Raw genomic sequence first — 14,227 nt, forward strand, 5'->3', positions numbered from 1 at the left:
TGAATGTGGGTGAACTACAACTCCCAAACTCAAGGTCAATTCTCACCAAACCCTTCCAGTATTTTCTGTTGGTCATAGGAGTTCTGTGTGCCAAATTTGGTTCAATTCAATTCTTGGTGGAGTTCAGATTGTGCTTTGATTGCAAGTAAGCTATAAATCTCAGCAATAACAACTCCCAAATGTAAAGGTCAATTTTCCCCAAACTCCACCAGTGTTCACATTTGGGCATATTGAGTATTTGTGCCAAGTTTAGTCCTGATTCATCATTGAGTCCACAGTGCTCTCTGAATGTGGTTGAACCACAACTCCCAAACTCAAGGTCAGTGCCTACCAAACCCTTCCAGTATTTTCTGTCAGTCATGGAAGTTCTGTGTGCCAAGTTTGGTTCAATTCCATCGTTGGTGGAATTTGGTTCAATTCCATCATTGGTGACCACCTGCTGTAATGCAACCTGAGCCCTGCCACATGCACAATGGAGGACCTTCTTGCGGCAACACCAGAGGCACTCCAAGTGGCCAGCTACTGATCAAAGGACATTTAATCAACTACCAAGCTTGCAAACTTTGTGTTTTGTTTGTTTTAAAAAATGCACTGCAACTGTTTGGTCTGCCCCTGACACGATAAATATATATAAATCGTTGGTGGAGTTCAGAATTCTCTTTGAGTGTAGATGAACTATAAATCCCAGCAATTACAACCCCCAAATGACAAAATCAATCCCCGTCCCCAACCCCACCAGTATTCAAATTTGGGCATATCAAGTATTTATGCCAAATTTGGTCCAGTGAATGAAAATACATCCTGCATATAAGATATTTACATGAAGATTCATAGCAGTAGCAAAATTACAGTTATGAAGTAGCAATGAAAAAAAATGTATGGTTGGGGTTCACCACAACATGAGGAATTGTATTAAGGGTTCGCGGTATTAGGCAGGTTGAGAAACACTGATTTAGGTAGGCAATGACCACAATAAGTAGTTGACATATTTCAAGTAACAAATAGTGATATATTGAGATTGGAATCAATGGGAACTTGGTATGCTAACTCTTACATAAGGGTTGGAATCAATGACAATTGGTGAGCTGACAGATAAGTGTCTGAAGCAGTGGGAATTTGGTTAAGTCAACAGTTATGTACATTTCAGTGATTTAACAGGCTTGCCCTAGTTTGGAATAACTAGGGCAACCTGAGATGGGATTATCAATTGGATTATGGGCACAGATTGCTGCCAACAAGGCTTCCTGGTTGTAGATACACAGCTAACGTTGAACCAAATGTATTTAAAAAATGAAATGTTCCCACTATATTCTGAACTACTCAGGCCTGAACTAGAACACTGCATTCGGTTCTGGGTGCCACATTTTAAGACAAGTTGGAGTAGGTCCAGAGAAAGGCAACAAGGATGATCAGAGGCATGGAAAACAAAATGTATGAGGAAAGTATTGTCAAAGGCTTCCATGGCTGGAAACACTGGGTTGTGGTAGGTTTTTGGGGCTATATGGCCATGGCAGGCATCCATAGATGCAGGTGAAACATCAGGAGAGAATGCTTCTAGAACATGGCCATATAGCCTGGGAAAAAACCTACCACACTGTATGACGAAAGGTTTAAAGAGTTGAGCCTTTTCAATTTGGTGAAGACAAGACTGAGAAGTGTCATGATTATACACTTTAAACACATCAAGGGTGACAGACAGAGAAGGTGTCAGGCATGTTCTCTGCTGTTCCAGAAGGTAGGACTCGATCTAATGTTTACTTTGCAAAAGGACACATTTCAATTGAATATTAGAAATGACTTCCTGATGCTAAGGGTGGTTCTGCAATGGAACCAACTGCCTGAAGAAGTTATGGATGTCTTCAAAAAGAAACAGGGCATCTACATGTTGAGGATCATAGCTCACATCCAAATTGGTTCTTGTATGAAGAGCAAGCACAGCTCCACCATACAAAGCACACACAACCCCCCCCCCCAGCCAATTCTGACAATCCCCTATTCTACTGCAACTGCCCTACAGTTTTAGAATGAAGGAAAGCATATCAAAGTAGGAGAAACTGGGTTGTTGTAGGTTTTTCAGGCTGTGTGGCCATGTCCTAGAAGCATTCTCTCAAGACGTTTCACCTGCATCTGTGGCAAGCATCCTCAGAGGTTGTAAGGTTTGTGGAAACTAGGAAAATTTGGTTTATATATCTGTGGAAGGTCCAACATGGGAGAAAGAACTCTTGTCTGTTGGAGCTAGGTGTGAATGTTTCAGTTGTCCACCTTGATTAGCATTTGATGGCCTGACAGTTTTTGGTGTGGCTTGTTACTGCCTGGGGAATTCCTTTCTTGAGAGCTGTGGTGTTCCTGGTTGTTTCTGGTCTGGAGTTTTCCTGTGTTTGAGTTTTGTTTTTTATTTACTGTTTTAATTTTAGAGTTTTAATTTTAGAGAATGTTTCTAGAACATGGCCGTACAGATCGACAAACCTACAACGACCCAGTGATTCCGGCCATGAAAGCCTTTGACAATACAGTAGGAGAAACACTAATCTGTTGATGAATCCCAAAGGAATGAATTCATCAACAGATACCAAGGTTCCTTGCCTCAATATCTGACTGCTTGCATTGCTACCTGGAGATTTCTACCAATCCCAGCCATCAACTGATGGCAAATGTGGCAACCTGCTGTTAGCTTTGTCCCTAATTTCTGGAGATCTAGAGGACAAGTTTCCCTCACTCCCTTTCTTTGCTAATAAATGACACCGTAATGGAGTTCAAAAAGGCAAGCTGCCACTTACACAGCAGTATTCCGGGAATATTTGACCACGGACAAAATAACAGGTGGTTAATTGGCAACATTTGACCAGTCAATTGACAAAGCAGTTCAACCTTATTACTTACTACCTGGTTGTATAATGGAAGCAAGTTATCACTCTAGCTGAGCTAGCTAATGAAGAAACACTGAATACTCATCTCCTAGGGCTCTTTGATGTGAACATTCTCTCTTTTTAAATATCTTTGACAACTCATATTGACATAGAAGAAATATTCAGCATGGATCTATGGCATATATATATCAGTCTCATGCATTTGTATAGGGTCGCTATCCATTTCTGTTTGTCTAATTTGTACAGCCCCATTTTTGTTTTCAAGCGCTGTTTTCGAAAACGGCACCTTTTCAAATGAGCTTTTGTCCCACATCTGAAAAAATGAAGATTTTTGTCCCAGTGGCAGCAATGGGTGGGTCTAACATACTGGCCTACTGTGCAGGGCTGGTTAGCACAGAGCCAAGATGGGGCGGAGCCAACAGGCAGCCTTGAGGGTATGTGTTGCCACCTGATTGGTCAATAGCCCTTGATGAAGAAAGCGGGCAGAGCTAAGACAAGGTAAGGGAAAAAAGGGAGCCATTTTATGTGAGTTAGGAGTTTGGAGTTAGCAGTTAGGAGTTTGGGTTTGGAAAAGGAAGGAAGAAGGAAGTTTAGCTTGTGTCATATTCTTAAATCGTTACTTCAAGGAATAACTGTGCTGGTACGTCTGTACCAGGAGATCCAACTTTATTTTCTTTCTATTAAGTGTTTGCATGCAGGGATTCTGCAAAAAGGTGGCTTCCTTTGGTTTGCAGTCATAGGGCAAGCCACTTGTCTATCATTGTTAAGTTTGGATCTGCCCCTTCTCCCAGGGAGATGGGAAGGGAAGAGGGAGCCATTTTTAGTTAGTCTTAGTGAGGAAAGCAAAGTTAGAGGACGTGGACAAACTTCACCTGCACAAAAGCTTCCTTTCTTAAGACCATCCAGGGAAACTGAAGTCCAGGAAATTCCAGGGACATTCCAGGGGAAAACAGTCCCAAAGCTCTGGCAGAGAGCTCACAGCCTCTCAGCCTTACAGCATCTGAGGGAAACAGCCCTAAAGTCTCTAAGAAATTCCGGAGGGAAAACAGCTTTACAGACCCAGAGAACTCCAGCTGGAGAATATGCAAGCCTTTACTGGTAGGTCTACTCGGTGCTCAAGACGCAGTTTGAATCCAGTAGTAGGACCCACATCAGTAAGGATTAGATTATAGTCAGCCTGGAAGAGGTTAAAAAAGGGTTTTCCTCTAAAGTAAAGGAACAGTTAATGAAGACAGTTGCCTGTCCCTTGTGGACAAGATTAAGAAAGCCACCAGTTAATTCAAAGCCTTGAAGCATTTGTTTGACCTATTGAAGATCTGAGAAATATTTGTTGGATTTGTTCAATAATAAAGGACTTTGTTACATCATTAAAGACTCTAAAGACTATCTCTACAGGAAAATCCTTAAAGGCCTCTTTCGAGGCGCCCCTGGCTTCCCGCTGGGCACAAGGTGCACGTCCTATTTCAAAAGTCAATTATTACAGGCCCAGCGCATGACAGAACAATAACTATTGTTTTAAAGAGATCCTGGTGATTGGACTGTTTGAATTAAAGGAACAGTTTAGTGGAAGACTAAAAGTTTCTTAGGTTTTGAAGGTTTTGACTGGAACCTGCAATTCAAGCACTGAACTACTTCTGAAACCATAACGCTTTGTACAAGCATTACTGTAACCACTAAGCTTCTGTGCCTGTTCTAAATAAATAAATAAACACCTTCCTTTGTTCATTCCAAACAAAAGTCTCGGTATGCCTCTCATACAAACGACACATATAAGGAGGTAGCTTGTGGAAAAGTTCTATATTTGGTGGCAGTGTGTATAAAACTTTAAGAAGAAAATAAAGGGCACAGAATCCTCTACAGTTGAGAGACACAAAGTGTGATATTCCTAAAAGCTATTAGGGTATCTTGTTGCATTGAGCGATTCTATACAAATGCTCCCCCTCCCCATAGTTTTAGGGCTGCTGCTGTTTCCCACTTTAATTGGGAAACTGAGTGGGACATGATTTTATCTTGACAAACTGGCTTTTAGTATTTTAATCTATATGTATTTTAATTTATTGTTGATGTACGATGTTTTAGACTGTATTGTTAGCATTGAATCCTTGCTGTTAGCCGGTCTGAGTCCCTCTACGGAAGGAGAGAAGATCGGGATATAAAGTTTAAAATAAATAAATAAATAAATACATAAATTTTGTTCTCCATGATGCCAAGAAATAGGAGAATGGGTTATAAAGCAAGGACTCGGGAATGGTTGTTTATTGGATCACACTGTTCAGCAGTGGAACTCATTGCCTCGGAGTGTGGTAGAGGCTCCTTCTTTCATAGAATCATAGAATCAAAGAGTTGGAAGAGACCTCATGGGCCATCCAGTCCAACCCCCTGCCAAGAAGCAGGAATATTGCATTCAAATCACCCCTGACAAATGGCCATCCAGCCTCTGCTTAAAAGCTTCCAAAGAAGGAGCCTCCACCACACTCCGGGGCAGAGAGTTCCACTGCTGAACGGCTCTCACAGTCAGGAAGTTCTTCCTAATGTTCAGATGGAAGCTTTTAAACAGAAGCTGGATGGCCATCTGTTGGGGGTGCTTTGAAGACAATTTTCTTGCTTCTTGGTAGAATGGGGTTGGACTGGATGAGCCATGAGGTCTCTTCCAACTCTATGATTCTATGACTCCACATGGTAATTTTGGAGGAATGGTTTTTCGAACTAGTAACTTTCTTGAGCTCCATCTCCAATGTATCTAGAACCAAATCCATAACCAATATCAGCTGCTGCACTCATTGAGACATTTTTGAAGATCATCTTTATTTCTGCATCAAAAGTTACTAAAATGACTCATACAACAATACTGTATAAATAAGTTAAATAGTTATCAAATTATTACAAGTGTCAGTCACTTCTAATACTGTCCCCTACCTACTTGTAATAGGATGATCTTAGGATATGTGAGAGGAAATCTGAGTACTGGTGAACTTGGGGAGGTATTGATTTTGTCATTTGGGAGTTGTGGTTGCTGGGATTTATAGTTCACCTACAATCAAAGAGCATTCTGAACTCCACCAATGATGGAATTGAACTAAACTTGGCACACCAAACTCCCATGACCAACAGAAAATACTGGAAGGGTTTGTTAGGCATTGACCTTGAGTTATGGAGTTGTAGTTCACCTACATCCAGAGAGCACTACGGACTCAAAAAATAATGGATCTGGACCAAACTTGGCATGAATACTCAACATGCCCAAATGTGAACACTGGTGGTGTTTGGGGAAAATAGGCCTTGACATTTGGGAGTTGTAGTTACTGGGATTTATTGTTCACCTACAATCAAAGAGCATTCTGAACTCCACCAAACTTCCCACACAGAACCGCCATGGCCAACAGAAAACACTGTGTTTTCTGATGGTCTTTGGTGACCCCTCTGATACCCCCCTCGCAACCCCCCCCCCCCCCGGGCTCTCAACCCCCAGGTTGAGAAACGTTGGCTTATAGATTTTACATAATTATTACAGAAATGCATTATAGCACAACAGGGTGGAAATGTGGCGAGTGATTCCAAGAGAATTATGGAAAATCCGGGCCAAAATGGGCAGTTTATGTTGGGGTTAGGAACTTAAATATAATTGATTAGTGTCTAATGATGACCGACCATGCTGAGCTAATAAGTATTTCCTTAAGTGAGAAACCACCTTTCTTATCAAGGAACAAATTATTGCATTCAGTAATTATGTGGGTTTCCTCTCTTAACGATGATAATAAACATGTTCATAACAACAACAATGGCTCTTTTTAATAAAGAGTTCCAGGCGCTAAACACGTTAATGAACCATGAAATAACTGTTCTATTTGTAATATATTGAACAACATTGCTGCAACACTGTTGTAATCACCACCTCACCAAAATCAAGATCGGAAAGTGGATATTAAAAATAAATCATGGAAGCTGCTTTGTAAAAGAAAATTAGGTGCATAAATTGGAGACACACAGCTAACAAAAGATAATAATAGGAATTCATGCCTATTTGTCGATTTTGAAGTGATATATTGGTAAATTTCCAATTCATATACTCTTCACCGAAAGGTCTGAGGAAGAATTCGGGAGACAATAAATGTCTAGATGTAAAATGGCTGCTTCATGTAATCATATTTTTTCATACAATACTAGCTGAATAGGAGCTGTTAAGTCTGAATATATTTAAAATTGCTATCAATATATATTGCCCATGATAAAAGGAACCATGAAAATATGAAACCAAGGCAACTGTACAATTTTCCTGAGCTGTCCTGTGCTCCAGGACACATGAAAAGCATTTTTTTCCATCAGGGAAATGCTATAAGAGCAGTTCTATTCAAAAACAAGTTCATACAAAATTTTGTATACAAACTTCTATTGAGACCAACAACAGTTTAACACTGATAAAGCAACAGAAGGGAATGTTCCACTAATATATTACCTCAATGTTGGAGGGAATGATGTTTCCAGGAGAATTTTCCTGGAACCAAGAAGTCAAAACAATTCACCAGGTAACTTTCCTTGATCTGGAAATGATGATCTACAGCTAAGAGGACCTCATAGTCAACAAATTCCCCTTCCTTTTCTCTATTCACTGAATCCCTGTAACTCTGGGACTTATACTCATGGTTTCACCTACCTCCATCCACCAAAATATATAATCTCTAGTTGTTTCTGCCGGAAGTTAGCATAAAGTCACATTGGAGTATCTAGCAAATGTTCGATGTCCTCCAAGGTGACTTCTGGTGGGAGCCATTTATTTCAATAGGGTTCATTATTATCCATATTTAACAGTTTCAATGTTATGTTCAAGAACATATCTCTTGAGAATATTGGAATTGGACTACATAAAGAGAGATTAATCTGAATAAAGGGCATTTATAAAATAGCATAGGATAGCACTGAGAATCATGTGTGTGGGGGCAGTGTTCACAGGTTGCTTCTATATTTATTTATTTATTTATTTATTTACTTTGCTTTGCTTGTATACCGCAGTTTCTCAGCTCGCAGGCGACTCAACGCGGTTCACAACAAGAGCAAAAATCAATGAAACAACATACAATATTTAAAACCATTAACAGCACAATATACAAAATAATGACACATCAATACAACACATTAGCATCTCGTAACTAAAATCGTGATCCAATTCGTCATCCATAAATTCCGTTTCCTATATTCATCGTTCATTGAACTATTTATCCGAACGCCTGTTCAAACAGCCAGGTTTTTAGTTTTCTTCGAAACACCATTAACGAAGGGGCTGATCTAATGTCCCTGGGAAGGGCGTTCCACAGCCGAGGGGCCACCACAGAGAAGACCCTGTCCCTCGTCCCCGCCAGCCGTGCTTGTGATGCAGGCGGGATCGAGAGCAGGGCCTCCCCAGAAGATCTTAGAGTCCTGGTGGGTTCGTAGGCAGAGATACGTTCGGATAGGTAGCTTGGGCCAGAACTGTTTATATCCCTTGGGCAGCTCCAAGACACATCTGGACAAATAAATATTGCTGTTTGTGGAAATGTCCAGATGCATCAAGGCTTCTCAATTGCAGTGAAGCAGCTCAGAAGCTCCCTTTATGACACTGCACCTACAGGGGACCATTTGGACTACAAAAAAATAGGAGAGCGAAAAACGGTTATGTTTAATTCTGTTTTAATATTTATATATTTATGTATCTTCAATTGTGTGGTCATACTTTTAATTGTAAGCCACTTTGAGTCTCCTTTGGGAGAGATAGGTGAACTACAGCTCCAAAACCAAAGGACACTGCCCACCAAACCCTTCCAGTATTTTCTGTTGGTCATGGGAGAACTGTATGCCAAGTTTGGTTCAATTCCATCGTTGGTGGGGTTCAGAATGCTCTTTGATTGTAGGTGAACCATAAATCCCAGCAACTACTACTCCCAAATGATAAAATCAATTTTTTTGAGTGAAGGACATACATTGGGTTGTCCAAATTTGGTGTTAATTTGTCCTGTGGCTTTTGAGTTCTGTTAATCCCACAAACGAACATTACATTTTTATTTATATAGATATCTGGCCCGCCCTTTGTGTTTATTTTTATTATGTTATTCTGTACTGTCTATTTTATCATGTTACATTATGCATTTTGTCGTGTTTAATTTTTTGTTGTTTTGTATCTTATTTTGCTGTATTATTTTGGACTTGGCCTCATGTTAGTTAGCAACCCCAAGTCCCCTTTGGTTAGATGGTGGCAGGGTATAAATAAAGTTAATTATTGGGTTGTTCTAGGTTTTTTCGGGCTATATGGCCATGGTCTAGAGGCATTCTCTCCTGACGTTTCTCCTGCATCTATGGCAAGCATCCTCAGAGGTATGCTTGCCATAGATGCAGGCAAAACGTCAGGAGAGAATGCCTCTAGAGTTTAGAGGTCCTCAAACTTTTTAAACAGAGGGCCAGGTCACAGTCCTTCAACGTGCTGGAGGGCCAGATTATAATTTGAAAAGAAAGCATGAATGAATTCCTTTGCACACTGCTCTTATCTTATTTGTAGTACAAAAACACTTTAAATCAACACAACAATTAAAATGAAGAGCAGATTTAACAAATATAAACTTATTAGTATTACAGTGGGAAGAGTGGGCCTGCCTTTGGCTGATGAGATAGGATTGTTGTTGTTGTTGTTGTTGTTGTTGTTGTTGTTGTGTGTTTTCAAGTCATTTCAGACTTAGGTTGACCCTGAGCAAGTGCCGGGTAAATGACCTTGGAGGGCCTTATCCGGCCCCCGGGCCTTAGTTTGAGGACCCCTGATCTAGACCATGGCCATATAGCCCGAAAAAAACTACAACAACCCAGTGATTGCGGCCATGAAAGCCTTCGACAATCAAAAGTTTATTATTATTTATTATTATTATTATTATTATTATTATTATTATTATTATTATTGACGCCTCCAAGGACATATGGCCGGCATTACTGCATGGGGTGCCATTACCTTCCCACCGAAGCAGTATTTATTTATTATTTATTTATTTACAGTTTTTATATTCCGCCCTTCTCACCCCGCAGGGGACTCAGGGCGGATTACAGTATACACATATATGGCAAACATTCAATGCCAGTTTGACAGACAACGAATACAGACGATACACAAAGGCTATTTGACTTTTTTTTTTCTGGCCGCCAGGGGAGCTGCTGCTTTCATCGTCCATCAGCGACACCGATGAAGTTCTTCCGCTTTCCACATCCTGGAGTTTTCTTTATGGCCTCATAAATTAGTTAATTTAGCCTCCCACACAAGGTGGTACCTTATTTTCCTACTTGACAGATGCAACTGTCTTTCGGGTTGCAAAGGTCGACAACAGGCTACACAATGGCTGGATAACCACTCCAGCCTGGGCTGGCTTCGAACTCATGACCTTTTGGTCATAGTGATCTAAATGCAGCTGACACTCAGCCAGCTGCGCCACAATCCCGGTGCTGCGCCACAATCCCAGTACCTATTGATCTACTCCCAGTTGCATGTCTTCAAAATGCTAGGTTGGCAGAAGCTGGGGCTAACAGCAGGAGCTCACCCTGCTCCCCGGATTCAAACTACTGACCTTTTGGTCAGCAAGGTTAGCAGCTCAGCGGTTTAACCTGCTACACCACTATCGTTACTCTGTTTCAGCCTAACCTACTTATGAAGATCGAAAGGGGCCGAAGATCATTTGTGCCATCTTGAATCCATTGGAGGAAAAAGTGAAATATGGGTGTCTAATTAACCAACCGTTTAAAGTGCAGCAGATGTTTAAAAGCATTCACGGCACTCCGCTCGTACAAAATCCCAATCATTCACTCCCTCCTGTCCTAAACAAGATAATTCTCCATGGCTCATAGTTATTCAAATCTCGCAATGTATTTTTCAGATCAAACGCTGCACTGTTACCATTATTGTTGTCGTTGCTGTTCTTGTTGTCCTTATTTATACCCCACTCTCCTCCCAATCCTGGGACTGAAAGCAAACTTATCGTCGGAAACAATTACAATACAGTCGTAATTATTTTGCAAATGCGTAAAATGCCGCTACGTTTTTACGATGCTAAAAAATGCAAATTTCAATATGGGGAGAGAGAGAGAGAAGACACACTCCAAGAGTGATGCAAATACAGTTAAGTCCATTTCTGCAAAAACCTGGAGGTAATTTTTTAAAATACAAAAAAAAAGAGGGAAAGAGAGAAAAAATAAACGCAGGCTGAAAAGAGGCAATTATTTTACCGTCTGTTTCTTAGATATCAGAAAGGGAATTTCGAAATTCATCAAAGCTAACCTTCTGTTATGTACAACAGGGCTAAGCTGAAAAGAATGTTAACAAGTTCAATTTTCATTCAATCAGCACCACTGCTCTCTGAAATGTTTCATTGCAGGAAAGAAATAAAAAATAATCTATATGGTAATTATTAGGATGAATCCCCCAGTAACTTTCAGCAACATAAAAGGTCAGTTCTATTCAAGATATTTTATCAGTCCCTTGCACATACTCCTGTCCTGTCATTTTAAATCTGAACAGCATTTTATTTTCCCATTTACAGCTACCTGCAGAATTAAGTACTTAAGCCAAATAAGAAAAAAAAAAGAGAGAGAGAGAAGAAAATGTTGAATGCTGGCAAAGGCTATAATAGCATGGAGATAAATCGTTCGCTGCTCCCCTCTCGAGCCTCGGGGGCTAGAGATTTTTCTTCTCCTGGTGCACTGTGGGTATTCAAAACTTGTTCAACATGATTTCATTTCATTTCAGGCAGTGCCTGAGAAAACTAAATTACAGAATCAATCATAGAGAAGGTCAGAGTGAGACTTCATTACAAGTATTGCATGCTTGCATGAATATCTTTCATTTATGACTGACCCAATATGTCACAATAGCTGTCTAGTAAAAATAATCCACTTTCTGAAATTGATGTACTACTGATGTCAGTGCTACTCAGCGGGCTGGGCAGATTATAGAGAGATGTTTAAAGGGGGGAGACAAGAAGAAGCCAAGAATCAGAAAGACGGAACCCTACGGAGCCCAAGGAGCGGGTCTATAGAATTGCCATCCTTTGTAGATTAAAATAATTTCTCCGGTGATCTTCTAAACAGTCGATGATGCTTTAGTCTGTAATGACTTTTGATGGCAGATGACAATTGATTTTCATTTATTTGGGAGTAGGTGTGTATATTTTTACACATCACGTTCAGTCCTGGGAGTTTGTTTACGAGGTGAACCGAAACACTAGAACCACATGTGTGGGGCTGATCGGTGTAAATTGTAGGGGTGATAAGGAAATATGATGTATATACTAGGGCTGGGCGGTTTCGTTTCGTTAATTCGTAATTCGTTAATAATTCGTTAATTTTTTCAATTACAAAACGATAACGAACAATTCTGGAGCAATTATTAAAAAAAACGAATTTTCAAAAACGTTTTGTAAATGCTTCGTATTTCGATATTGTATTCGTTTCGTTATTGTTTTGAGGTTGTTTCGTTATTATTTCCGCATGTCTGGGCCAGTTTTATGGTTTAATTAGTGAAAAAAAATTATAATATCACACCAACAGTCAACAACAGAGGGAGAGGGAAGCTTCAGAAGGTTTTGGAGGTTTTTTAGCGTATTTCGCAGTCGCGTCCGCCATTAACAAATCGATTCGTTATTGTTTCGGAAATCGATTCGTTAATTTTTTACCATTTACGAAATTTCGTAAATATCGAACTTTTTAAAAGGAAAATTTTGTAATTATTTTAAATATCGAAACAAAAAAAAACCCAAATACAAATCGATTTTAGAAACAAATTTTTCCGTTGTTACCCAGGCCTAATATATACTCAATGTATTTATTTATTTATTTATTGTATTTGTATACCGCCTTTCTCAGCCCATAGGCAACTCAAGGCAAAATTCAATGCTTACAATGTCGGAAATTCGATTATTTATTTATTTATTTAGCAATTTTGTATACCAGTCTTCTCCCCTCTATCGGAGGACTCGGGCCGGTTTCCAACAATAAAATCACAAAACAATCATTAAAAACATCATATAACATATTCAATTAAAACGTTATAACAGCAAAATGCAATCAATATAATAACAATGGTCAGTCGTCATAGTGAATTCGTTGTCCATCACTCATCGTCATCTATCCGATCATAGAAATACTGATTCACTCGTCGAAAGCCAAACCCCATAGCTAGGTTTTCACCCGTTTTCTGAACATCAGAATGGAGGGGGCAGTTCTGATCTCCAGTGGGAGAGAGTTCCAGAGTCGAGGGGCCACCACCAGATGCGCCTGAGAGGTCGGTGGGACCGAGAGCAGGGCCCCTCCAGACGATCTTAACAACCTAGATGGTTCATTGGGGAGAATACGTTCAGACAGGTAATAAAAACATAACATATATTAAAAACTAAACAAATCAATCGATATAAATAAAAATGTAATGCTCGTTTGTGGGATTAACAGAACTCAAAAACCACTGGACGAATTGACACCACATTTAGACACAAGACACCTCACAACCCAATGTATGCCCTTCACTCAAAAAAATTGATTTTGTCATTTGGGAGTTGTAATTGCTGAGATTTATAGTTCACCTACAATCAAAGAGCATTCTGAACTCCACCAATGATGGAAATGAACCAAACATGGCACACAGAACTCCCATGATCAACACAAAATACTGGAAGGGTTTGGAGGACATTGACCTTAAGTTTTGGAGTTGTAGTTCACCTACACCCAAAGAGCAATGTGGACTCAAACCATGATGGATCTGGATCAAACTTGGCACAAATACTCAATATGCCCAAAAGTGAACACTGGTGGAGTTTGGGGAAAATAGACCTTGGCATTTGGGAGTTGTAGATGCTGGGATTTATAGTTCACCTACTCTCAAAGAGCATTCTGAACCCCACCAATGATAGAATTGGGGCAAACTTCTCACACAAAACCCCATGACCAACAGAAAATACTGTGTTTTATGATGGTCTTTGTTGACCCCTCTGACACCCTCTTGTGACCCCCCCCCCCCAGGGGTCCCGACCCCCAGGTTGAGAAACGCTGCACTAGAACCACATGTATGGGGCTGATCGAGGTAAATTGTAGGGGTGATAAAGAAATATGATGTATATACTCAACTCTAGATATAATGAACATGGATCTTTTAATGCAAAGGCTGTCGCAGACTAGAATTAAATCTAGAGAAGCAAATTGGGACAAAGTATTAGACTACGTGGAAAAAGAGAACAAGGAAATATGTATCCTAAGAAGGACACAATATGAATAAGTAGTAACAAACTTAATTAAGACCAAAGTTCATAAGACAAGAACGACAAAGACCCACAAATTCTTAATAAATTAAAAAAAACTAAAAAATAATAATA

General features: G+C 39.9%; 1 protein-coding gene across 1 annotated transcript in view; it reads right to left on the minus strand.

Annotated features, from left to right (window-relative positions):
• TOX3 (TOX high mobility group box family member 3) overlaps positions 1–14,227 on the minus strand; it is a 158,788-nt gene that overhangs the window by 24,184 nt on the left and 120,377 nt on the right. The gene's annotated exons all lie outside the window — the stretch shown is intronic.

The sequence above is a fragment of the Anolis sagrei genome, chromosome 8, assembly GCF_037176765.1.
Source record: "Anolis sagrei isolate rAnoSag1 chromosome 8, rAnoSag1.mat, whole genome shotgun sequence".
NCBI classification, from domain to species: Eukaryota; Metazoa; Chordata; class Lepidosauria; order Squamata; family Dactyloidae; genus Anolis; species Anolis sagrei.